This window comes from Balaenoptera physalus (assembly GCF_965194825.1).
Source record: "Balaenoptera physalus genome assembly, chromosome: 2".
Classification (NCBI taxonomy): domain Eukaryota; kingdom Metazoa; phylum Chordata; class Mammalia; order Artiodactyla; family Balaenopteridae; genus Balaenoptera; species Balaenoptera physalus.
In genome coordinates, this window is record NC_138883.1 from 173,284,503 (window position 1) to 173,311,796 (window position 27,294).

Below are 27,294 nucleotides of genomic sequence, written 5' to 3' on the forward strand. Positions count from 1 at the left end.
GCTGCCTTAGCAACTGTCACTTCCCCCATCACTGACAGTATTAGATTGTGACCCAGAGAGGTCTGAGTACCTCATCCAATGTTCCTCATCCCACTGGACCATCAGTGGCAATCAGAGTAGCAACTGATGAGTTTATTGATTGAAGGCATGTTCTTTGTTTTCCAGGAGTTTACAGTCTGTTTGATGGGAGGGTTGAAGATTACACTGAACACACACAGAACTGCAAAGTCAACAGTTCAGTGAGTCTCTCCAGTGAGTGGGTTTCAAGGAAGATTTTGCCCAAAGTTAGCGAGATCACAGGAGACAGGGAGTGTTGAGAGCCAAGCCTGGGGAAGCAAGTAGGGGGCCAATCACAAAGGCCTTTGTAAGCGAGATGAAAGAGTATGGAGTCATCGAGCACAGTAGGTGACAAAGAAGAGTTTTAAGTGAGGGAGATTGGCTTTCCTCAAAGCTAACCACGACAAAACAATTACACACATCTTAACTGCACCGTCCAGCCCTAACGAGCTTCTTTTCCTCCAGGGTATTGGGAAGCCTCAGCTTTCAGACTCACTCAGATTCATCATATCCCAGCTCTGCCCCTCACCAGCTGTGCGACCTTACACAAGTTAGTTCAGTTCTCCAAATGTCAATATCGTCCTAGAAATAACAGGAACGGTAACAGGAGCTACTAATCCGGATTTGTGAGAATTAAAGGAGATAAAAAACGCAGGGACTAGAACAGAATATGGAAGTAAATTATAATGACAGTGGCCGGTAACAGTAACAGCACTAGTAACAATAGGAGTGCTACACATGAAAAGATGCTCAGCATTGTTAGTTATTAGAGAGATGCAAATCAGAAGTACAATGAGGTATCACCTCACACCAATCGGAATGGCCATCATCAAATAGTCTACAAATAATAAATACTGGAGAGGGTGTGGAGAAAAGGGAACCCTCCTACACTGTTGGTGGGAATGTAAACTGGTACAACCACTATGGAGAACAGTATGGAAGTTCTTTAAAAAACTAAAAATAGGGCTTCCCTGGTGGCGCAGTGGTTAAGAATCTGCCTGCCAATGCAGGGGTCACAGGTTCGAGCCCTGGTCCAGCATGATCCCACATGCCGCGGAGCAACTAATCCCGTGTGCCACAACTACTGAGCCTGTGCTCTAGAGCCCGTGAGCCACAACTCCTGAGACCACGTGTCACAACTACAAAAGCCCACGCACCTAGAGCCTGTGCTCCACAACAAGAGAAGCCACCGCAGTGAGAAGCCCGCGCACTGCAACGAAGAGTATCCCCTGCTTGCCGCAACTAGAGAAAGCCCGCGTGCAGCAACAAAGACCCAACACAGCCAAAAAGAAATAAATTAAAAAAAAAAAACTAATAGAGTTACCATATGATCCAGCAATCCTACTCCTGGCGTATATCTGGAGAAAACTCTAATTCAAAAAGGTACATGCACCCCAATGTTTATAGCAGCACTATTTACAATAGCCAAGACATGGAAGCAACCTAGATGTCTGTCAACAGATGAATGGATAAAGAAGATGTGGCACATATATACAATGGAATAGTACTCAGCTGTAAAAAAAGAATGAAATAATGCCATTTGCAGCAAACTGGATGGACCTAGAGATTATCATACTAAGTGAAATAAGCCAGACAGAGAAAGACAAATATCATATAATATTACTTATATGCAGAATCTAAAAAAATGATACAAATGAACTTATTTACAAAACAGAAATAGACTCACAGGTATAGAAAATATACTTACGGTTACCAAAGGGGAAAGAGTTGGGGAAGGATAAATTAGGAGTTTGCGATTAACAGATACACACTACTAGGTATAAAATAGATAGACAACAAGGACCTACTGCATAGCACAGAGAACTATATTCACTATCTTACAATAAACTATAATGGAAAAGAATCTGAAAAAGAATATATATATATATAACTGAATCACTTTGCTGTATACCTGAAACTAACACAACATGGTAAATCAGCTATACTTCAATAAAAAAATAATAGGAGTGCTACAGATATTCTTTGAACATAATAGCATGCAGGGGCTGCCCACAGGATCGTTACTCTGGGAGTTGTGAAAAGGCCTTTTATTGCGCAGATGCCTTTCCTGAGGGCAGACCCCTGGGAGGCCTCCTTCCCCTTGTCTCTCCTTTACTTGCGCGGATTGATGCCCCTTTAGCAGGGGGTTCATGGAGCTGAAGGATCCCTTCACTAGAGCAAGAAGTGGGATGCGAAGGGGAGGAGGAGAGGGAGGAAAGGACGAGGGATCTGGGGGTGGGCAAGAAGAGACTGGAAATCTAAAGAGAAAGAGCGTTTTCTTCTGACAGGGGTTAGCCATTCCCCCCGCCCACTCCCAACACGTAGCATGCATGTTTGTTTGCATGTGTGTGCGTGTCCACACACACACGCACACCCCCCAGTGAAAAGGCATGGGGAGGGGAGGCTTATGGGAAGCGGTAAGGAAGGTATTCTCAGATATCCCACCTCCCCTCGTGGACTACGTAATAGGAGAAAACGCACTTTAAATTGGACTTAAAAGACCATTTCCTGCATTTTTCTGTCCCCCATGTGAGTGTGAGCATCTGGGCTAGAGCCACACCTTCCCCCTCCTCTCTCCAGCCCCCCAGGGGTGTGCCGAGCCCAGGTATGTTATTACTACTACTGCTGCAATTATTTCGATGTGAATGCAAGGATTCCCCCGTTGGAGTCCACGGGAGATCTGGATTTCCATGGGTGATCAAAGTGCAGACACAAGGTGTGAAAAATGGAGGTCAACTTGGGGTTAATCCTCCCTGGAAATGTGTTTCTACGTTTGAAATCAACCTAATCTAAATAACGATTAGAAAAGGCAGTCACTCTTGGAGACTGAGTTGCATCCCCCTCATCCCCAAGGCTCTGTCTTCTGTGGAGTCTCCCTCCCCCCTCCCTCCTCCCTCCCCCCACCGCCACACTGGCTCAGGCCATTAATCTCTTACCTCTGCTATGTGGATCTGAAATCCTTTTTAAAAGAGATTAGCACAGAGAAAGATTATTGGAACTAATTCAGCTCCCCCCACTCCTTCCAGGAAGAAGAGAACGAGGCGCTTAGCCTCTTGTCTATTTCAGCGTGCCGTGATTGTGCAGAGTCCTGGCTTCGAAATCATCCTCAGTCAGCTGCACGTACCGAGAGCAAATTCGAGTCACTCACAGATACCGGGGTAGCAGCTGGCTCGGCACTCAGGCACTCAGCTTTCGGAAACAACGCCCTTCTTTCCAAATCCAGGGCAAACAATTCACCAACTCTTGGGATGAGGTGTGAATGGGACAGAAATTAAGTAGAAACCCGGGGAAGGGGTAGCCTGAAACGTAGTCTACTGAGAGGGTGAAAGGGAGTGTGGGACTCACATAAGGGCTTTGCCGGGGTGCCCGTGGTTTCAGCAATAGTTGGGAGTAATGCCGTAGAAGTTAAAAAATAAAGGGGTTTGACAAAACCAAAACAAGGATATATGTATTTTAGAATGAAAGCCAAGCTCCACCTGAGTTTGGTATAGCATTCTGTTACTATTACTCAAATTAATCTCATTTTCAATATTGATTTTAAAGGCTGAAGGGTTTGTATGTTTGGATGATTCCATGATGAAAATCTTTACTGGGGACTCAGTGATTGCTATGACTCAGAGGGCTGTCCCAGCCAAAGCTGACTTTCCTGTAATAGCCCCTGGAAACACCTGATGCTTAGAAGCCAGAGGAAATTAAGCTATGCTTAAAGTATTTGCAGGGAGAGCATCTAAAAGTGCAGAGGCAACTTGCACATGCAGCAACCAGACTCCTCGAGAATAAGAGATGACTTCCGGTTTAATGCCTGCTTAATAAACTATGGAAGGCCCTGAAACAATGCTGTTTGCTACTTTTTTATGCAGCAGCATTTGAACCAATGATTCATGGTATCCTTAAAGAATGGTAAATTTTCCACCCTGAACTAGACTGTGAGTTTTCTCCCACTGTCTCTTCTCCCCTTCTTTCCTACTGATGAATTACTGGCTGAGATGGAGACCTGGTAACTGGGTGTGGCCATGTGACCAAGACAGGCCAGCAGTTTACAAGTGAAGTGAGGCGTACAACTTCCTCCTTTGTGCTTCCTGGTTATGTCCTTAAAGGGCAAGGGCATGACCTTCTCTTGCCCTCTGTTCTGCAAGCTAATAGGAAGGTGTGATAGAGCAACCAGCTTGAAACATGAGATGGAAACTGTTTTGAGGTTGCCAGAGCACACAAAAGAATAACCTGGATCTTGGATGATTATGTGGCTTCCATTCCAACCCTGGATTGCCTTCCTGGACTTTTATGTGAAAGAGAAATAACCTACCAGCTTTTTAAAGCCGTAGTTGTTTTGATCTCTCTCTTACAGGAGCCAAACCCCTATACTAACCTGTATATTCACATCTTAGGCTTACAATGGATGCGAACTGCGGTTATTTGGCTCAAGAGAAGACTGTGTCCTCTCTTTTCTTAATTAATTATTTTATTTATTTATTTTTAATTTTTATTTATTTTTGTCTGTGTTGGGTCTTTGTTGCTGCGTGCAGGCTTTCTCTAGTGTCGAGTGGGGGCTACTCTTCATTGCCGTGTGAGGGCTTCTCATCGCAGTGGCTTCTCTTGTTGCGGAGCACAGGCTCTAGGCATGTGGGCTTCAGTAGTTGCAGCAGCGGGCTGAGTAGTTGTGGCACACGGGCTTAGTTGCTCCGCAGCATGTGGGATCTTCCCGGACCAGGGCTCAAACCCATGTCCCCTGCATTGGCAGGTGGATTCTTAACTACTGCGCCACCAGGGAAGTCCTGTGTCCTCTCTTGCTTTCCTTTTCAACACATATTCCATGTGTATTCCTATGGCAATTTCAACACAAATGGTAGGTTTTAATGTCATATTATTTCAGTGTTTTTTGATTTGTGGCTTTCTAGGAAGCCAGGCACCCATAGAAAGCTATGTTTTTATTCTTCTATGATGAAACAGATGACCCTGTGGATTCATCTTCAGATGTTTGTTGAGTGCATGTTCTAAACTAGACTGAGTCTCAGATTTATGACAAACGGTGCATCACATGCAAAGAAAATGCTGTTCGTTTTTTAACTTTTTATTTTATATTGGAGTATAGCTGATTAATAATGTTGTGACGGTTGTGGGTGCACAGCAAAGGGACTCAGCCATCCATATACACGTATCCATTCTCCCCCAAACTCCCCTCCCATCCAGTCTGCCACATAACGTTGAGCAGAGTTTCCTGTGCTATACAGTAGGTCCTTGTTTGTTATCCGTTTTAAATACAGCAGTGTGTACATGTCAATCCCAAGCTCCCTAACTATCCCTTCCTCCCATCCCTCCCCCCTGGTAACCACAGGTTCGTTCTCTAAGTCTGTGAGTCTGTTTCTGTTTTGTAAATAAGTTCATTTGTATCATTTCTTTTTAGATTCCACATATAAGGGATATCATATGACATTTCTCTTTCTCTGTCTGACTTACTTCACTCAGTATGACAATCTCTAGGTCCATCCATGTTGTTGCAAATGGCATTATTTCATTCTTTTTAATGGTTGAGTAATATTCCGTTGTATATATACACCACATCTTTATCCATTCCTCTGTCAATGGACATTTAGGTTGCTACCAGGTCTTGGCTATTGTAAACAGTGCTGCAGTGAACATTGGGGTGCATAAATTCTTTCTGACCATTTTTTTCTCTGGATATATGCTCTGGAGTAGGATTTCAGGGTCATATGTTAGCTATAAGGAAAATTCTATTTTGTATTGGCAAGCACTTTAGTTGGTTGAAAGGGAATTTCTAGGAGGAAAAGATAGTCTCATGCAAGATTTCAAAATCTCTTTCCAAATTTCTCAAATTTCCATTTTTAAACTCAGCTTACTGTGGTGTAGACAAGTAAGGAACATAGTCATGCACCAGAAGGATGTTTCATTCAGAATTTCAGCTTTTTGTGGACCATTAGAAACATAACTTAGATTTCTGTGTGTTCATGAACCCAGAAGTATGCAAGGGTTTTACATGTGTAAGCTGGTGTAGTCCTCACAATATGAGGTGGGTAGTACACCTTGCTATTATCTCCATTTCGTAGATGAGGAAACTGACACTCGGAGAGGCTGAGTGACTTGGTAAAGCTTACACACCTAGTGGTGGCACAGTCAGGACTTGAATCCTGGTCTGACTTCTAGACTCCAAACTCTTAACCTGACTCTATACTACATATTTATGCACATGCTTAAAACCAATGGAATTTTTGTGGTGTTCCTGATAGCTTTTTTCTCTGGCTCAGCGATCGTTACACTGTTTTAACATGGCACTTGTAAATGTCTTGTTGTTAATGTAAAGAAGTTCATAGGCAAGAAGCCAGGAAAAAATGCTAATAGTAGAATGATTACATCAGTGTTGTCAATATGTAGAAATATTTGACTTTGGTTGTTTCTGACAGTGGGGGATAATTGGTAGCACCAAGAGAGAGATTTTAACAGCAATTAGCCTCACTAGAACTAAATGACATCACGATGCAGCAATGAATTAATTTTTTTTGAAACAAATATGTGAAAAAATTAACATTGTGTTATATTCCTGTGCTCCTGTTGATGAGAACATCTTTAGAACTCTCATTTCTAAATAAAAAGAGCCCTCAATGACTATGCTAATCGAATATTCTTTATGGGCCAAATATTGGTCTTCCTAAGGCATCCTTTTGGAACAGTAGCATTCAGAAAAAAGACTAGTGAATAAAGTGAGTGTATAAACTAAAGAATTCTATTTTATTCCCTAAATGAAACATAGGTTTAAAGTAATGAGTCTAATTTTCTCATGTGTGAGTAGCTCTGAGGGCACAGTTCCACAAAGGTTTTAAGTATGACAGTAAGAGTAGAATAATAGTATAGTTTTTAAAATTTAAATTTAAATTTTCAAATTTTTATTCCCCCCCCAATGTTCTTTTGTAATTGAAGTATAGCTGATTTACAGTGTTGTGTTAGTTTCAGGTGTACAGCAAAGTGATTCAGTTATACAAATAATACATCTAGTTTTTTCAGATTCTATTCCCTTATAGGTCATTATAAAATACTGAGCATAGTTCCCAATTGTGTAGTTCTTTGACAACTAGTTTAAAGGAATCATTGGGACACAATGGGCCTTTGGGATGCTTTTTTTAAAAAATAAATTTATTTATTTATTTATTTATGGCTGTGTTAGGTCTTCGTTGCTGCGCACCGGTTTTCTCTAATTGCAGCGAGTGGGGGCTACTCTTTGTTGCGGTGCGTGGGCTTCTCATTGCGGTGGCTTCTCTTGTGGAGCATGGGCTCTAGGTGCACAGGCTTCAGTAGTTGTGGCACGCGAGCTCAGTAGTTGTGGCTCACGGGCTCTAGAGCGCAGGCTCAGTAGTGTGGCGCACGGTCTTAGTTACTCTGCAGCATGTGAGACCTTCCCAGGCCAGGGCTCGAACCCGTGTCCCCTGCATTGGCCAGTGGATTCTTAACCACTGCGCCACTAGGGAAGTCCCCAAGATGCTTATTTTTAAAAAGTAACAAATAGCAGAAAATGTATTCATTGACAGTATGGCTGGAGAAACTGATAGCTTTCTCTTTGGCTAAAATTCTTCCAGCAACCAAATTGCGTATCTGTTTGTGACCCAACTTGTTACTGAATAACCAGTGGAAAACTGCCCTTTCTCTACTTCTCTATTTTAGGCTTAAAAAAAAAAAAAATCCAGCAATCTTCACAGGAAGGCTCTGTGCATCCTGAAAAGTTACTGGTCTTCCTGTTTAATTCCCCTCTGTTCTGAGAAATACGTGAGATTTAGAACTTAGTGATAAAGAGATGTGACAGGCATCTGAAGAGGTGACAGAAGCTCCATTTCCAAAGGGCACAGTGCAAAACTTTTGTTACTCTTATTCCACATGTGTGACAACGGTGCTCTCTGCCCATGTGAATATCCAAGACCAACAAATGACAGCCCAAGAGAATTGAGTCCGATAAGAATGAAGTTGATTGCCCGGAGCCATCTGCCAGCTGAAGTCTGTTGATAAGCACTCCATAAATTGTAACATGAGCAACCCGTCCTCCAGTTTCAGAGGGAAGCCAGCTGTACCCACCGCATAGATAACAGTCTCAGATTCTCCAGGCTGGAGGGAAGAGGTTATAAATAAGTCTCTTCTTTCTCCTTGAGCTAGCTGCTGTGCAAAGGTAGCTGGCAAAGCAGTGACATTGGTCACCCAAATCGCTCCTGGTTTCTGCCAATCACTCTCCCTAAGAGTGAAAACCAAACTCTTTCCAAGTCACAGAGCAGTGTCACGTCACGATCATTAATCACTGTTCCTAGCGCCGGAGGATCCTTTGGTTAATGGCGTGACTTCCTGAGCCGGGCTTCTCACTATCGGCAGGATTGATGCCTCATTATCCTCTTGGCTAAAGGGTTCCTCAGATTTCATAAGGTTTCCTCTTCCCACAGGATGAGGAGGAAGAGGACGACTCCCACTCTGCGTCGTGCTTTGTTTTTTCCTTTGAATTGTGAGTGATCTCTGCTCTTCGCCCCCGTCAGCCATGCTGTAATTGATGGGTCCCTAGATTTATTGGTTCAATTAAGGCTGTGTCTACATGACACTAACTGGTGGGTTTGGTCTAGTTCCTGATGGAAGCAGTGAATTGGGTGATGAAGAAATTGATCTGATTGCTGATCAATTGACTAGAACCTGTCAGAATAGCCCCTGAACTGTGAGTAAATAACCCAGGGAATATTCTGTGACAGTGCTATGGACAAGAAATCTGGAACCTTTTCAAACTACCTCCTTGATGTGATGCCTTCTGCACCACATGTTGCTATGGCGTAGCAGTTCTAGTCTTGTTTCTGCCAAGTCAATGTTCTCGTATAACTACCTGTCAGTTATTTTCTGTTAACCAGCTATGTGGGTCAGTAAAATGTGAGTTTTGGGAGTTCAGTCATAACAACCCCTTTAAATGAATGCCTGGTCAACCAAGGTTTTCAGATATGATGTCATAGGCTATCCAACCTTAGGGAAACAGGTTGGAAAAGTAATTGATTTAAAACCAACACAAATGCCATAGCAAACAATGTAGGTAGCCTATCAACTTAGCCTTCCACACCCACAGAACCCCAATAGATTGGGGTATTTGGTGGTGATGTGCTTGGTGGGTCCTCCCAGCCCAAGGAGTGAACATTGACACAGCAGGTCCACTTCCCTTGCCCAGTCCAGGTTTGTACAGGTTCAGGCTTGTGAGATAACTAGTCAAAGGGCTGGAGGGGGAATCGGCTGGGAAGTTTGGAGAAAGTTTTCTGCTCTGTGAGAAGTCCATATTGGGAGGAATAACTGTTCTTTTCTGCCTCTGGATAAGCGTCTATGATGAGGTGACTTTGGAAGCTGCTGCACCCGTCTTGACACTTTTGGTGGGAAAAGAAGTGTGGATGGCAGTTCCAACAAGTTGAGGATGGAACGTGAACAGAAACGCATACATTGAAGGGCTGAATTGTCCTGGAACCACCTTGCCTTTGGCTTTTTTTTTATTATATGGAATAATAAACCCCATATTGTTTAATGTACCATTAGTTGAGTTTTCTGCAACTTGCAGAAAACTGTTAGGGTAAAGCTATAGTTTCAGTTCCAATTCAGTATGGTTGTTCAATAGAGGACAGTCCAAGACACTTAGCTGAAGATAAGCTGTCCTTTCACTATATGTAACAGCAAGTGTCATTACTAATATCCCTGATACTCTGAGTACTGCAGCTGTCAATGAAACAGTTGAATAGGCTGAACTATCATTAAGTTATTTAACTGAGACACATTACATATTTGAAGCAGTTACTGTTTCTTACTTACTTTTCAATGAGGATTAATAATTTTATTTCCCCAAAACATTTCTTTTAGAACACAACTGACAATTGACTTAAAGTAAGTCAATAAGTGGAGACACTGCTTGGAGAATTGGGCTTCCAAATTGGGCTGGAAGCATGAGTAGGTTTTATGTCATACCCTCAAATGTGTACTTGGTTTTAACAATCCCTCTCTCAAAGGGTGTATGTTGTGGCTTCCTAAATGTGGATTAATTCTGAGTGTGCAAGGGTTATCTTTGTTCATTTTTTTGCTGTATTGATTAAGTCTCATCTTTCTCTGTCTGTGTCTCTCTGTCTCTCTGTTTCTTTCTCCAGATTTGTATAAACTGAACAAGCCTGGAGGGAAATAAATGTTGTGCCTTAGATGTAGGACAGGAAAAACTATTTAAGGCAAATTTGCCTGTAGTGGGTGTGGTCTCTCAGCTCCTAAAATGAAGACACCTGTGATTTAGAAGTGATCTTGGGATGAGGTCCTTTTATAGAACATGGAACTCCTGTAGGTAAGCGAACTTTTTCTAGTAGTTAAACACAAGATTGGAAATTTCAGTGGCTTTGGGAAAGACTATTTGGAGTGGCTTTATTCCTTCTCATTTTGCTACAAGGTGTGCTGAGGGGATCCTGTGAGATTGGATTTCTGATCCAATTTTGGTTTATCAAAAGGGAACAGAGAAATCTCAGAGGGGGAGATTCATACCCAATCTTTTAGTAATTTTCCAGCAGGCTACACTGGGCTCTGGTCATAAATCTCAATAGAAAATTGTTTCCTTCCCTCTGCTGGCAGCCAGCCTCGTTTACTCAGACCATTAAGAGGTGGAAAGCATCCCCAAACCTTCGCTGCCCCCTTCTTGTGAATCACAAGGTCTCATAGAGTGGGAGAGAGTACAGCTGACAATGTCTGTTTTTTCTTGCGTTGGACAAACCTCCCTCTGATCTCGACCCTTGACTTTATGGCAGCCAGCCACATCCCGGAAGGAAGAAGCAAGGCAGAGTGGGGGCAAGTCATATTTATTTTAGAGGACCCCAAACAGGCAGGGAGAACATTCAAACACGAACAGGTATGCCATGGAGCAGAGTGGCGCAGAAATCTGGAAAATGTAATTAAAAAAAAAGACACTTTGGAAAGGTTTGAAAATCCCAAAATGTCATCTTTCATAGGCACCAGAAACACTATCAGGAAGAATGCGTGACCCAAGATGAGTTACTTTTATGAGATTGTCTGATGGCTAGGGGAAGGGTGGACGGAAATCAAAGGATTTGCCTTTCTCATTGGCAACGTTTCCAGTTCCTGATTCCCTGCTTGTTGTGATAACTAAACTGGACTCATGTCTTATTCTTTGCAGAGCCAACACCAACACTGTGATTAGGGATGTACTTTAGACAGTGCCTTTTCCCAAACAGCTGCCTTGTGTCTTGTTTAGAGAGCATCGCCTTATATAAATCAACAGGAAAATCTCTCTGCCTGTCTCCCGGAGTGAAGGGTAGCCCCGTAACCTCCTTCCCGTGAAATGGAACTGAAATCCTGTGCACGTGCACCAAAGGGCCTGGCTCCTGGCTCTCAGCCGGCCATCTGTTCACCGGAGAATGGGACCACCTTCTCTTTGGGGCATACAGATGGGTGGGCATTTTGCTTTCAAATCAGGTCTCATCTGTAAGTTTGTTTTCTCTGTGACAGTGCTTAAACTGCAAACACCTGATTCTAAGGAAGTCTTTCTTTGGAAAATATTTGCTATCCTGGGAAGGTGATATACAGGTTCTATGCCTCCCCTCACTCACCTCTGATTTAGAATTACGAGCTGCTCTTTCCTCTGATCTAGTTTGGTTGGGTGATTATTTTCCTGTGTCTGGACAGGTTGACACTGGAAATAGAGCTAAAGAATTTTCTCCCTGTGGTTCTCTGTCTTAAATGAGAAAGATGCAAATTGCTGAACCTGGAGTAAGATGGCTTGAATTGGAATTGAAGGTGAATGATTCACCTTCAGTGACTCATGGAAGTGAATGATTCCTATAAGGGAAACTCCTTTAAGAGATACTGGAGGATTATTGATGAATAGGATTACTGTTGGAAAGTTTTAAATATCCTCTATTATTTAAATTACCCTAACATGGCATTTTTCTTTGAGTACTGTATAGAAATGTATCTCTATAAGTACATCTAATATCTAGTTTAATAAAATAAATAATGTTTAAGTGAAGTATCGAGGTGTCCCTTTTCCTCAATCCCTGGTAAACAGAAAGAAAAAATCTTATGAACCCAGTATTCACTGCATCTTTTTTTTTTTTAACATCTTTATTGGAGTATAATTGCCTTCCATTGGTGTGTTAGTTGCTGCTGTATAACAAAGTAAATCAGCTATACGTATACATATATCCCCATATCCCCTCCCTCTTGCGTCTCCCTCCCACCCTCCCTACCCCACCCCTCTAGGTGGTCACAAAGCACCAAGCTGATCTCCCTGTGCTATGCGGCTGCTTCCCACTAGCTATCTATTTTACGGTTTGGTAGTGTATATATGTCCATGCCACTCTCTCACTTCGTCCCAGCTCACCCTTCCCCCTCCCCATGTCCTCAAGCCCATTCTCTACATCTGCCTCTTTATTCCTGTATCTTCACTGTAGACGATTTCTCTGCTTTCAGTAAAAGTATCTAGATTTGAAGAAATCACTGTACACAAACACTGGAAAATCTGATAGGTTCCAGGAAAAAAGATCATTAGCTTTATGAACGTACCGAATGTGAGGTTAAACTTAGTAGCAAGAACCCACCAGGCTGTTTTCTTTTTTATGCTGTTACTTGTATGTATTTATTGTAACAGCATGCACTCTCTGTAGAACATTTAAAATATTCAGAAAATAACAAGAAGAGAATAGATATCCCTAACAATCCCAATTTCAAGAGATGATAAGAAATACTAAAATTTTGGTACACTTCCTTTCAGTTTTTACATATATTTAATACATATATGTATCATACATTATTTATATATTATATGTACTATGCATATGTAATATATCTGTATTTATATATAATTACAAAATTTAGCCCATACCTTATACATACTTTTGTGTCCTATTGTTTTCACAACCTTGTAGTGCTTTTCAATTATTACTTAATTTTCAAGAACCTTTTGGGAATTAGGGGTTGCATGAAGTTGTATGAGAGAATACCTGTGTTCTAGTAGATTGGTCTACATTCCTTTCTACTGCTTTATTCTACATTATTTAAAGTTAAACTGTGTTTTCCCATCAACTAATCATACATATGTGTCAAGATTTCTTCCACCACTGCTATTACTTTACTAATCTTTACTCTCCTCGTTCTTTACGAACCATGGGCTTATATCAACCACTGTCCAGTCCTTAGTAATCTCCAGGAAATCTAGCAGTGTTTTGAGAGTTCAGTCATTACTTACTTTCTCTTACTCACTTGAACAACATGGTATTTAGCTTCTGGGCTGTCTGTTTAAGTGCAGTAGAATATTTTTCAGCTTATCTGTTATCAGGGCTCTCACCTCTCTAAAGTGTCCCCCAGCTGGGAAAGATCTTTTTTGTCTTTTTTCCTCTAAAAAGACGGCAGAAAATGAAACATTTGACCAAGCTGTTCTATACAGTAAACATTTGTATTACATATATATATCTCATAGAATTTATTTGAGAAAATTTCCTTTTTAGATTTCCTTATTTTAAACGAAGTTAAATTATCTGGATGAAAAATAGAAATTCACTCTACTGTACAGATTTTGGAGATTTAAAAAGAAGCTCTCTAGACATCTTGAGATATTTGTGGAATTCATGTGAATAATTTAAAGAAGTAAAGGGTTGAATTTTTCATACTTTCTCTCAACGCACTGTCACTGTAGTGATGTAATTGTTTTCCTTTTTTGTCTTGCATTTTTTTTCTGAATGGGGAAAAAAAGTCAGCAAAAAAAATCAGGGATGCCCAAAGAGCGTCATTTCCCAGGGTCCAATGTAGACTATACTCTTCTCCTCTTATCATGGAGCTCCTGTCTGCTCGCTAGACACTTCAGAGCCTTTTGATTTCAGGTTGGATTGTGTGTGGGGCACTGTAAGGGAAATGGACCGTAGACAGCTTGAAGCAGTTATTCTGCCATCTGTGGTGTGTGAGTCTAGTCAATGGCCACTTTCTTGACCAGCCCATCTGGAAATGGCCCGACCAAATGGGTAATGCAGAGAGCTCATCCCCGGAAATGCGATCTGGCTGGAGCCCTGCCAAAGCACCAGTCTAGGAGTTAGAAGACTTAACTTATAGTCATGGCTCTGCCATTTGGCCGTGTGGCATTGGGCAAAGCACTGTACCTTTCCTGAGATGTAATTTTCTCCTCTGTAAAATGGGAAGATTGATACCATCATGCCTGCTTTCCAGATTTATGGTGAGAATTCAATGGGAAGATGAGTAGAAAGGCACTCTGTAAAGCACACGGCCCTAGACAATTCTGGGGTGGAAGTTATTGTTATACAAAGTGTGACAGGGTGAAAGTGGCCCGAAGAACACACACATTACGTATGATCCAACTAGACTTCTCTTGTGTAAGTTACAATTTGTATTCTGTGAATTATATTTATATTATGAGAGTATATGTTTTTGAATTGCCTGAATGATAGTTATTTGTACAGGTAGATTGAGATACGCCTGGGTCTGTAAAGACTCGTTTCTTTTGCAAAGGACCTTTTGAGAAGAAAAACAGCTAATATCCTACTATTGTTCTAAGCATGAACACTTTGTTGGTGATGAATCTCAGTTGGAAGGTAGACCCAGAAGTCAGGAGGGTGTGTAGGAAATAATTCCCCTTTGTTGGGAGGGAGATTTTGGGAGAAGGTAGCTGGGGTCTGTAGCCTAATGGATTGCTAAGTCTTCACCAGGAATTCTGGGTAATTCTTTACAGGGCTATTGGCACAGTTCCATAACCACAGACCTCCCACGCAAGGTAGACTGCTTCTGCTTAGCAGAGAGCAGGTCAGAACACAAGTCTCTAGAGAGAAAATGAAGGGCCTGTGGGGGAATGTTTAGTTCCTTCTTCCAAATGCACTGATAAGTTACTTCACGCAGGTGGGAAATAGTGAGGGACAGAGGGAAGAAAAGAGATGGCATCTTCCGTGCTTCTGATGTCCGACCATTTGGGAAATGTGGACCAACGTCTGTCACATGTAAGTATGCACCCTGTCCTCTGGAAGAGAGTGAACAAAAGATGGGGCAAAAGACGAGGAGTGTTCCTCTGATGGAGGTTCCTCCACACAGAAACATGTAGAGTAGGAAAGAAGAGTTTCATTTAACAGGGGGCTCAGTTGGTGCCTCATATCAAAGCAATGGTTTGAAGTACTCCTCAGGTTATAATCACAGGCTCAACGTCAAGCCACCAGGGCTTGACGTTGTTAGGGATGGAAGGATGTTAATTGTTAGGGATGAAAGGACACTGTTAGGGATGGAAGGACGTTAATTGTGAATCTTGCCTTAGTTACTTTCTACTCCAGTTAAATTGCATTATAAAGTTTGTGATTGACCTCATTAAGGGAAACATTTCCCCGTGTTCATTTAACTAAAAAGAATTTCCTTTACCATTTCTTAGCATGCTTTTTATGTCACTTTCCATGTTAACGTTTAACAATCCTTCATTTTGTGAGGGATCCTAACATCAACAGAAGTGAGTCATGTGAGGTCAGAGGACAGATTATGTCTGGAGTCCACGAGGCCGTTCAGTTTATATTTGTTACAATTAAGGAAGTTCATAATTCTGTATTTTATCTATTGTTTTATTTATTTATTTTTGGCTGTGTTGGGTCTTCATTGTTGTGCACGGGCTCTCTCCAGCTGCGGCGAGCGGGGGCTGCTCTTCGTTGTGGTGCGTGTGCTTCTCATTCTGTGGCTTCTCTTGCTGTGGACCACGGGCTGTAGGCCCGCAGGCTTCAGTAGTTGTGGCACGTGGGCTCAGGAGTTGTGGCACATGGGCTTAGTTGCTCTGCGGCATGTGGGATCTTCCTGGACCAGGGCTCGAACCCGTGTCCCCTGCATTGGCAGGCGGATCCTTAACCACTGCACCACCAGGGAAGTCTCTATAATTCTGTATTTTATAAAGGAAGCCTCCCTAACTGTAATTTACCTAATCAAACAATGGTTATATGGAGAGCCTATGCCTTTTCTGTGATTTTTATAATTTTTTTTCCCTAGAAGTCACTTCACATAACCTTTAAACTTGAAGTTCTTAAGAGACTCACTGGAGTTACATGAACTCCTTGTTCCTCTTCTGAAAGATGTACTATTTTAAATGGGGTCTATGAAATAATGAACTGATGTCTGAAGGTTATACACAGTGGCCTGGCCAAAGCCTTGCCATCCTGGTTGCCCCTGATTGAGGGAAGACCTCTTCAACGGCTCCAGGATCTCATTAAAGCTCTCGGGGGAAGGGCCATGTCTCATAATTGGCTCCACATAATGGCAAAAGGAATGTGCATAGAATGATTGAATAGTTTGGCTAACAGAAGTTAAGGGAATCCTCTGGAGGAAAGGAAGGAGAGGGGGAAATGAACAGAGAAGTCAAAGAGGGGAAGAAGTTGTGGAGAGGAGAAACGAAACAGAAAGAAGTTGGGGTGGTTTTGAAACGTATCTGCGCGTTCTGTGACACTCCTCCCACTGAGGGGCTAAGACGCTGCCGCTCTGCAGGTTCAGCCTTTTCTATTTCATGCTGATCATTTGCAGTTAGTCTCTGATGACTCCTCTTTATTCTTCCGGTAGAGGTTGCCAGACTAGTCTTCCTAATGCACAACTGATCACACTATTCTCTGGCTCAAACATTCACTGCCTCCCATTATTTCCTGGACCCAGCAAGGGTGGTGCCCGGTCAGCCTGACTCTGTTGACATCCACTGCTCCCACCCAAAGACTAAGGTCATTCTCCACGTGGGTCCTTTCATTCTTGTCCTCACGTCTTAGCTCATGCTGTGCCCTCAGAGCACAGTGGAGGTACTCTGGCCCACTTCTCTTCCTGCCAAAGTCTTAGACATCTTTCAACTTCCAATGTGATTCCCCTATAACAATGTTCCAGCTCCCTCCAATATGCTCTTTCCTTTTAATTTGAAGCCTATAACACTGTCAAAAACGTGTAATTTATGATAAGATCATATTCTAACTTGTACTTTATTTTGTATACTTACTTATTCTCACCTTCCTCTGACTGTATATAAGGTCTATGAGGGCATGAAGAGGGCTTTACTCTTATTTCCATCCTAAGGAAGATTCTGGTAGAATGCTAAGCACCCAGTACTCAAAAATTATTCCTTAAATGAATTTCTCCCTTTCTCTTTTGGTACTTTATGAAACTGCCAGTATCCTTGAAGAGCCTTTATATCTTCCTTTCCTTTCTTTTAAAAATGATTTTCACAAAGCACAGTGTCACATTTTTAAAAATAATTTAACATCAAATGTATTGTTCTTAGATGTAATATATGCATAGTTTGAAAGCTAGATAAACTTGTAACAAAAGAGTGAGTAGGCCTGTGGCTCTGCCTTCATTTTTTCCTCCCCAAACCCCTTCACAGAAACAAATACTTTCCACTTTTCGCTGCTGCATATGGTTTTTAACAAGAGGTGCTATTGGACTCCAGTCCCCTTTGATACAGCCATATCTAGGTAATCCTAAAGCACTGTAACTTTAAGAAATGACTCTAAAAGATAATGAAATCTGATATGAAAGCAAAATTGAAAAATATTCTTCTTTGGGACGAGTTGGAGCCCTGAAAAGGTAGATTCAGGTGACTGTCTCTGTGTCCTGACCTGAGTACAAGGATAGTAAACAAGAGACTCTTTTTTTTTTTTTTTAAATAAACCTTTATTTATTTATTTATTTATTTATTTTTGGCTGTGTTAGGTCTTTGTTTCTGTGCAAGGGCTTTCTCCAGTTGTGGCAAGCGGGGGCCACTCTTCATCGTGGTGCACAGGCCTCTCACTATCGCGGCCTCTCTTGCTGCGGAGCACAGGCTCCAGATGCGCAGGCTCAGTAGTTGTGGCTCACGGGCCCAGCCACTCCACGGCATGTGGGATCTTCCCAGACCAGGGCTCGAACCCGTGTTCCCTGCATTGGCAGGCAGACTCTCAACCGCTGCGCCACCAGGGAAGCCCAAGAGAGACGCTTGCTAGATCTTTCCAGATTGCTTTCCAGAGAATTGACACCAAATTACACCAAAGAAATGACTCTGATGGAAAAATCTGTCTTCTCAATAAAATGATGATTTTGAGGTATGTGTTAGGAACGATTCCTCCTTCTCAAATATCCTGAGATTATAGCCAGTGAGCTTTAGGTGAACTCTGGGTAAGATTTTAGAGTGAATTATTAAAAGAACAACTTGTGAGTTCTCCAGTAAGGAATTGGTCTTCACCAGCTTCAGTTTTCTAAGAACAAGGTAATCATGTATTTTGAAATCCACAAAGTACTTAAGAGGTCACATGTTGAACTAACTTCTTTCAGCGGCAGGCTTTGTGGGCTTCTGGCTCAGCAAATCATACAGCATTTTTAGATTTTCACAAGGCATTTGATGAGATTGCTCATGATATTCTCATGGATGAGATGGAAGAAGCTGGTGAGATACAACCCTAATAAGAGAGACATGGTTTCTCTACTGTAGAACTTAAAGTTGAGTGGAAGTCATAGGGAAATCGTTTTCAGATTGACATGAAGACTCTTTCAGCAGAAGGACATAACTTCCCCAAAAGGAAAAGGACTGTTTGTGACCCTGGAGATATTTGAATGCAGATTGAATGGACACTTGCCAGGGAAGGTGTAGAGGCAACTTGAGGACTTGGAATTCAATGTCCTTTAAGGTGGTTTTTTTAATCCTTAGGGTCTGGGATTCTTGCTATAGCTAAAGGCATGTGAGATACGTCCTCTGTTCCCAGATTATAGCTGGTGCCACATAACCCAGCCAGGTGCTCAGGGGCAGGTCATCTTGGTTATTAAAAGAAGATGACAATGGGTATGGGTGAAACAACCTCAGCCACAGGAATGTCTAATGAAACACACGTCCTCCTGACGGTGACTCAACATTTCATCGTACTGAGACCAGGACATCCTCTGTGTGTCGAAGCCATTTTCCTGGGTGAGTCACCTGGATGGTCAGCCAGGGGTCATGCAGCCCAATTCAGAGAGGCTGTCACATGATGCTGACATCATAGATTGGTCAAGGTGGTCTTACCTGAGGCTTAATGGATGGACTCAAAGACTGTAAAGTTGTGATTCCAAGGCAGTGACTCAGTGACCCAGAAGAAACGAGGATTCCCTGTTAATGCAGGACTCTGGGCCAAAGCCGACCACCCACTGTCATCAAACTGCCCGGGGGTGAAAAGCAACAGTTCTCCACTTCCCAACCCTCCAAGCAGCAGCCTAGCCCTTTGGCGTCAGGGCTTCTTGCCTCCTGCTGTCAGAAGGCTTTGGGGAGGGAACCATTGCCCTGAACTCTGAATGTGGCTAATGGCATTCTCAGGACTTTCTCACCAGAGGCCTGCCCCATCACCCGCCCTGATTAGGACTGGAAGTTGGGAGTCTGGATGGCTGGCTTCCTGCAGGCGGGGCTGGAGGGCTGAACTACAGCCAGCAATTCGTGGAGGTCACTAGGTCGGCATTCTCCTCTGTGTTTTCCGGTCCCCTGAAGCAGCATTTTGAATAAACGGCTCTTTCCTCTCACAAACCAAGATGTGAAAAATCTTCTCGGGTCCCGCTCGCTGCTTGCCAGATTCTGTTTTCTGCTCCCCTTTCTTGCATTCTCTCAGATTTCTGTCTTTTGGGGGAGTGTCTCATCGTGGCCAATAGGAGTGGGGCAAATAGGCCACAAGGTTCATATTGTTCCATTTTGGGAATGGTCTTAGTTACAGGGATCTCATCTGTTTTTGGAAAGATTCTGTTTTCTTAAAGGTCTTTTCCTTGCAGCAATCAAGATTTTAAAAATTCCACAGAGAAATATTTCCATTCCTGGTCATGCTTGATACCATGCATCACTTAGAATTGGATGAACGTAATTAAAACAAGCAGGAGATTCAGATACATGCAGAAATATCAAGACTTCTGAACGCCAGCTCAGGAATATAAAGTCGACGTCTCTCATTAGCGATACCTCCGTTCTGTTTTCCCAGTTACTGACTCCATCAAGGGCTACCTGCGTGCATGTCCTCTTAAAACATGCAATTCCTTAACTACCGACAGACCCCAGGACTTTTGATAATGATGATTTCTTTAGGACAAACAAACATAAGGTGCTTGGAGGAAAACAGATTCCTAAAATGTAAATAACACTTCACATACCAGCCTGGCTGCTGCATGATTAGAAATCATTCTGTTTTCTTGTTTACTCTAAGTTCATCACTTAGAAACCTCTAAGTAAGTCATATACTTATCCAGCCTTCTCTTTGAAAGTGATCTAGGTGACTTTTGCTTTTTCACTATATGTGTGTGCCCATAGATAGGGGAAATCTGGTATTTTTTTTCATCCTCTGGTCTCCTGGTTCATGATATCTGAACTAAATGGCAGTGATTCCATTCTCTTGAGTTTAAAATTTATTCGGGATGTTCCCACTGCTGCCGTTCTCATATAAGCAATCATTGTTTCTTTTTTTTTTTCTTTTTCTTTTTTTTTGCATAGAAGAATGGTTTTTATTTTTTTTTAACATCCTTATTGGAGTATAATTGCTTTACAATGGTGTGTTAGTTTCTGCTTTATAGCAAAGTGAATCAGCTATACATGTACATATATCCCCATATCTCTTCCCTCTTGCGTCTCCCTCCCTCTCACCCCCCCATCCCACCCCTCTAGGTGGTCACAAAGCACCACTGATCTCCCTGTGCTATGCAGCTGCTTCCCACTAGCTATTTTACATATGGTAGTGTATCTAAATATGCAATCATTGTTTCTTGCCTGAGTGAATGAGTCCTTATAAGAAGTGGGCTCATTGGTTTTACTCTGATTCCCCTATAGTCCTTTCTCCACATAGTAGCATGAGAAATTAAAAAACAAAGCATGAAAGCCCCAGGAAAGTAGATTATGGAATTCCCTTTCTTGAAACTGCCCCATGGTGCTCCACTACACTTCAATCCAAATTCCTTACCATGGCTTACAAGATCTTACCTGAGCTAACCCCTGCTTCTCCCTCTGATTTCCCTTTTTAAAAAAAATTTAATGTTTTGAGTTTTAATAAATTAATTGTATTTGCAACCATCATTGTAATCCATTTTTAGAACACTTTTATCATATAAAAAAATTATCATGAGACCATTTACTGTCCATCTCTATTCCTCCCTCCAGTAAAGCACAGGTCTACTTTCTATTGCTATAAGTTTACCTCTTATGGATAGTTTGTATAAATGGAGTCATAAAATATGCAGTCTTTTGCATCTGGTTTCTGTCATTTAGCATCGTGTCTTTGAGCTTCATCCATGTGGTGACATGCATCACCATTTCATTCTTTTTATTTCTGAATAAAATCCCGTTGTATAGATGTATCACATTTTGTTTATCCCTTCACCTCTTGTTGGGCATAAGGATTGCCTCCAGTTTCTGACTATTATGAATAATGCTGCTATGAATAGTTACATACAAGCCTTTCTATGGACCCACGTTTTCACTTTTCTTGGCTACATTCCTAAGAGTAGGAACAGCTCCTATGGGGAACTGTTAACTTTTTAAGAAACTACCAAACTGATTTCCAAAGTGGCTGGACCATTTTACATTCCCATCAGCAATGTATGAGGCTTCTAGTTGTTCCACATCCTTGCCAATACTTAGTATTTTATCTATGATTATAGTCATTTTAATGCTTTTTCTGCACCTATTGTGAGGATCATGTGAATTTTCTCCTTTACTAATATATTACATTATTTTTGGATGTTAAACCAACCTTGCATTCCTGGGGTAAATCTCATTTGGTCACGGTGTATAATTCTTCCAATATGTAGCTGAGTTTACTTTGCTAATATTTTGTTAAGGATTTTAGTGTGTATATTCATTAAGGTTTTTTTTTTTTTTCTTGTGATATCTGTTTGTGGCTTTGGTATCAGGGTAATGCTGACCTCATAGAATGAGCTGGCAGTTTTCTCTCCTTTATTTTCTGAAAGAATTTATGAAGAATTGGCATTAGTTTTTTCTTTAAATATTTGAAGGAAATTACCAGCAAAGCCATCTGGTTCTGGGTTTTTCTTTGTAGGAGGATTTAAAATAGCTAATTCAAATTATGTATTTGTCATAGGCCACTTCAGATTTTTCATTTCTCCTTGAGTCAGTTTGTATCTTTCTAGGAATTTGTCCATTTCATCTAAGTTGTCTAATTGTTGGCATTAAGTTGTTGTAAAATTTTCTTATAATCCTCTCATTTTTGTAGGTTTGACAGTGATACCCCTTCTTTCCTTCCTGATTTTGGTAATTTGTGTCTTCTCTCATTTTCTTAGTTAATGTAGCTAAGTTTTTGTCCACTTGGATAATCTTTTCAAAGGACAGGCTTTTGGTTCTATTAATTTTCTTAGTGGTTGCTCCAGAGATTACAATATGCATCTTAATGTATCACAATCTATTTCAGAATAATACTAACTGACTTCCAGTAAAATTTAGAAACACTGCTTCAATGTAACTCCATTCCCCCTTCTTTGTGCCACTATTATCATATATAATACATTTATATTTGTTATAAGCATGACAACACAGTGTCATAATTATTGGTTTATACAATCTTATGCATTCTAAAGAAGTTAAGAGATGTAATGAAGAAAAATGTATTTATAGAATCTTTTAGATTTACTCACATATTTACCATTTCCAGCATAATTTATTTCTTCTTGTGGATTCAATTTATCATCTGGTGTCACTTTTTTTTTGCTTAAAATATTTCCTTTAATATTTCTTGCAAGCCATAATTGCTAACAACAAACGCTTGCAGTCTTTGGTTATCTGGGCTTTTCTGTATTTCACCTATGTTTTTGAATAGCAGTTTTGCTAGATACAGAATTTTTGGTTGACAGTTCTTTAATTTAAACAATTTGAATATGTTATTTCACTGTCTTCTGGCTGTCAAGAGATAATGCTCCATGGATATCTTTATGTTTCACCATGGTCAGGGCTTTCCAAATAAAGGGCACTGGAACTTAAGTTAAAAGACAATTAATGACCACCAGCTTTGAAAGTTCAACGTAGAAGCTTCCAGAGAGATTTGGAGACATATGCCCTGGAGATTATTTTTGTTTGTATTCCAAAGGGGGAATTGTATGAAGGTAGTCAAAAGGTACAAACTTCCGGTTGTCAAATAAATAAGTACTAGGGATGTAATGGACACCATGATAAATATAATCAACACTGCCGTATGTTATATATGAAAATTGTTAAGAGAGTACATCCTAAGAGTTCGCATGACAAGGAAAATTTTTTTTTTTAAAGATTTTATTGATTGATTGATTGATTGATTGCTATGTTGGGTCTTCGTTTCTGTGCTAGGGCTTTCTCTAGTTGTGGCAAGAGGGGGCCACTCTTCATCGCAGTCCGCGGGCCTCTCACTATCGTGGCCTCTCTTGTTGCGGAGCACAGGCTCCAGATGCGCAGGCTCAGTAGTTGTGGCTCACGGGCCTAGTTGCTCCGTGGCATGTGGGATCTTCCCAGACCAGGGCTCAGACCCGTGTCCCCTGCATTAGCAGGCAGATTCTCAACCACTGCGCCACCAGGGAAGCCCAAGGAAAATTTTAAAAAAATTTTTTTCGTTTATTTTATATCTATATGAAATGGTGGATGTTCACAAAACCTATTGAGGCAATCATTTCATGATATATGTATGTCAAATCATTAGCTTTACACCTTAAATTTATACAGTGCTATATGTCAATTACATCTCAATGAAACTGGAAGGGGAATAAAAGCATCTTAATCTTAAAACAAAAACCAAACACCTCCCCCATCCCCAAATCAAAGGGTAATACAAACTTCTCCTTATCCCCTCAGAGAAGATTTGTTTACATTCCACACTAAAGGCTTCCCCCCAACCCCTCACAGTTACAGATGTGCCACTATTAGCCCTGAGTTTCATAATTTTGTTGATTCCTCTCCTGAGATATAAATCTTATTGGAAGTACAGGTAATATCTGGTGCTCATTGTGTTGTTCTGTGGGCAACTGGGAAATTGACATAAGCTGCTCTGCAAATAAAACGCCTTTTCCTGAATCCAGAGGTCTCCTGTTTCTCTTTACATATATTTGTATATTGAGACATCAGTCATTAATATTTGTTTTCCCCTATATAGAATTTGTTTTTCTCTTGCTGTTTTCAAGATTTTCTCTCTGTTTTTTTTTTTTTTTCCAGTAGTTTGATTATGATCGGTATAGATGTGGATCTCTTTGAGTTTATGTTACTTGACTTTATTGAGCTTCTTGGGCCTGTAGATTAATGTTTTTCATCAAATTTGTAAAGTTTTCAGCCATTATTTCTTCAAATATTTTTTCTGCCCCTTTCTCTCTCTTTTCTCTATCTTAGACTTATATTACAAATATACTGATGCAGTTGATACTGTCCCCCAAATTTCTGGGCCTCTGTATATTTTTCTTCAATCTTTTTTTCTCTCTGTCCTTTAGATGGGGTAATTTATAATGCTCAATCTTCAAGTTTATTGATTATTTCTTCTGCCATCTCAAATATGCTGCTGAGACCCTCTAGTGAATTTTTTTTTCATTAATTAATTAATTTATTTATTTTTGGCTGTGTTGGGTTTTCGTTTCTGTGCGAGGGCTTTCTCTAGTTGCGGCAAGCGGGGGCCACTCTTCATCACGGTGTGTGGGCCTCTCACTATCGTGGCCTCTCTTGTTGCGGAGCACAGGCTCCAGACGCGCAGGCTCAGTAGTTGTGGCTCACGGGCCCAGTTGCTCCGCGGCATGTGGGATCTTCCCAGACCAGGGCTCGAACCCGTGTCCCCTGCACTGGCAGGCAGACTCTCAACCACTGTGCCACCAGGGAAGCCCAGTGAATTTTTTTTCATTTAAGTAATTCTATTTTTCATTTTTTAAAAAATAGTTATTTTCTTTTATTTTTTAGTTAAAAAATTTTTTAAAAATTTATTTATTTTTGGCTATGTTGGATCTTCGTTGCTGCACGCGGGCTTTCATCTAGTGGCAGCGAGCAGGGGCTGCTCTTCATTGTGGTGCGTGGGCTTCTCGTTGCAGTGGCTTCTCTTGTTGTGGAGCATGGGCTCTAGGCGCACGGGCTTCAGTAGTTGTGGCTCGCGGGCTCTAGAGTGCAGGCTTAGTAGTTGTGGCGCATGGGCTTAGTTGCCCCGCGGCATGTGGGATCTTCCCAGATCAGAGCTTGAACCTGTGTCCCCTGCATTGGCAGGCAGATTCTTAACCACTGAGCCACCAGGGAAGCCTGTAATTCTACTTTTCAACTTCACAGTTTCCATTTGATTCTTACTTATAATTTCTATATCCTTACTGAGATTTCCTATGCACTGAGTCATTGTCATTGTACTTTCCTTTAATTTTTTTAAACACAATTTTTCTTTAGTTCTTTGAACATATTTATAACAACTGTTTTGGAATCTTTCCCTGCTATATACAACATCAGGGGTCATTTTAAGACAGTTTCTTTTGACTCCCCCATTTTCCTGAGTATGGATCATACTTTCTTGTTTCTTTGTATGTCTCATTTTTTTGAATACTTGACATTTTAGATAGTATATTGTAGCAACCACCAAGTCTGACTTTATTTCCTTCTAAGAGTTGTTTTTGTTTTTTCTTGAGTAGCTAACGCAGATTGAATCTGTGAATTCTGTCTCTCCTGCACTGTGCAGACACTAATGTTTTTTTCTTGCTTTGTCTTTAAGTCTGGTTTCTGAGGAGTTGCTCCTGTGTTTGCATTCAGCTTATTGTTCAGGTGAAGACACATCATGGGTTGTGTTCTAATACCACAAGGTTTTAAGGCTTCTACTCTCTGCTGATAGCTCTAGGGAGGGCGGCTGTGGAGAAAATTCAAAGTTCAGGTCATTTTCAAGTCTACCTGGGCTCTTATTTCCTTCAGGCTCTTTTATGTCTTCTTTGTGCTTGTGCACAGGATCTGTTGGTCAGGGGTGTGTGCGTGACTTGGACTTGTTTTGGTCTCTGCTGTACAGGCACACAGCTTCCAGTCAACCCAGGATATTTGGAAAATTTACCAAGTTCCCAGAGCTGTTTTTCCTCTTGGAACTGCCTCTTAAATTCCTAGGTAGTTTGCCAATCTGTTGCTTCCTCCAAACAGGGCATCAATCTTAGTCTACTGGAGTGGCTGGCTCTTCCTTTCACTTGCTGTTGACATGACCACTTTAACTGGTAGTGTTCCAGGTCAAGTAAGCCCACTAAAATGGTAAGAGTAAAGCTGCTGGTCCATGGTCTAGCCTGCCCTGGTTGTACTTAAGTAGTTTAGGGATTGGGAAGTGAGGAGAGATGGGAGCAGCCTCAGTGAAGAACAGTTTGCTTTGATCACATGGCAACCAAGCATGAGGGAAAGAGACCCTCAGATAGGCTACATGGTGAGGTAAGTCAGCCTAAGGTTAAAATGTTCACAGATAATATTCTAAAAGAGCAATTCCCAGGGATAACTGAATGATGTTTGCACTGACATTTTATTATGAAATCTCTATGAAGCACACATTTGCAGAGATGATTTTTCTAACATTTCCTATACAATTACCATATATATGCTTTTGTTTTGTTTTGTTTGCCCTAACAAATTGTTATATGTTTATTCATTTAGATGAGATTTTACTGACACAGTTGACTATTAAAATAAGTAATAAAAATAAGGAGTTTAGGGAAGTGTGTTCAGAACAGTCTGGTGAACTTTGATTAAATGAAAAATTATACTCCAAGAGACCTTGGAAGCATTGCAAAATAGCCTTAAGCAGGGACTGAGAGTTAGGGGAAATCTGTACTGCCACTGTCTTCCAGTAATTTCTCCTTCTCCATCTCTATTAGTCATCTGACTGCAGTTAGAATAACATTTATTGCTTTCTGGTTAATGTTCTAGAACAGATGATCAGGAAGTCATGAAAGCAGAGACAAAGGGTAATCTTAAAATCAGTGAGGTGTCCTAACCAGCCTTCCCTCTCGATTTGCTGTAATTGGTTACAGGCAGAGGAGATAGAGCATTAAGCTGCTTCATCCTTACTCAGAATATGTGAGTGGAGCTGAAGCATAAGATAGAAAGTTAGAACTCTACAAGGGTCTCCTGTATAGAAAAGCATAGAAGTGGTGTAGATAGAGACTACTGGGGAGGGGGTGCCATTCTAAATCCCAGAGCCTGAGATTCCAACGAATTTGGTTATGGGGGCTGGATTGGGGAAGGGTAGGAGTATGATAATACCAGCCATCCTTCATACCTATGTAACTTTTTTTTCCTTAGTAAAGGGGCTCTATCAC

General features: G+C 41.2%; 1 protein-coding gene and 1 long non-coding RNA gene across 5 annotated transcripts in view; both read left to right on the forward strand.

Moving 5' to 3' along the window:
* Positions 1–27,294, forward strand: part of LOC309656462 — a 1,106,578-nt gene that overhangs the window by 116,355 nt on the left and 962,929 nt on the right. The gene's annotated exons all lie outside the window — the stretch shown is intronic.
* LOC309656435 (uncharacterized protein) overlaps positions 1–27,294 on the forward strand; it is a 199,890-nt gene that overhangs the window by 33,256 nt on the left and 139,340 nt on the right. The window contains exon 1 of one of the 4 annotated variants that reach the window (XR_014261332.1): positions 2,921–26,410. The exons of the other annotated variants lie outside the window; for them this stretch is intronic. The gene's annotated coding sequence lies outside the window, so the exon portion shown is untranslated. Of the gene's footprint in view, positions 1–2,920; positions 26,411–27,294 lie in introns of those variants that run through there. 4 annotated transcript variants of the gene reach the window in all.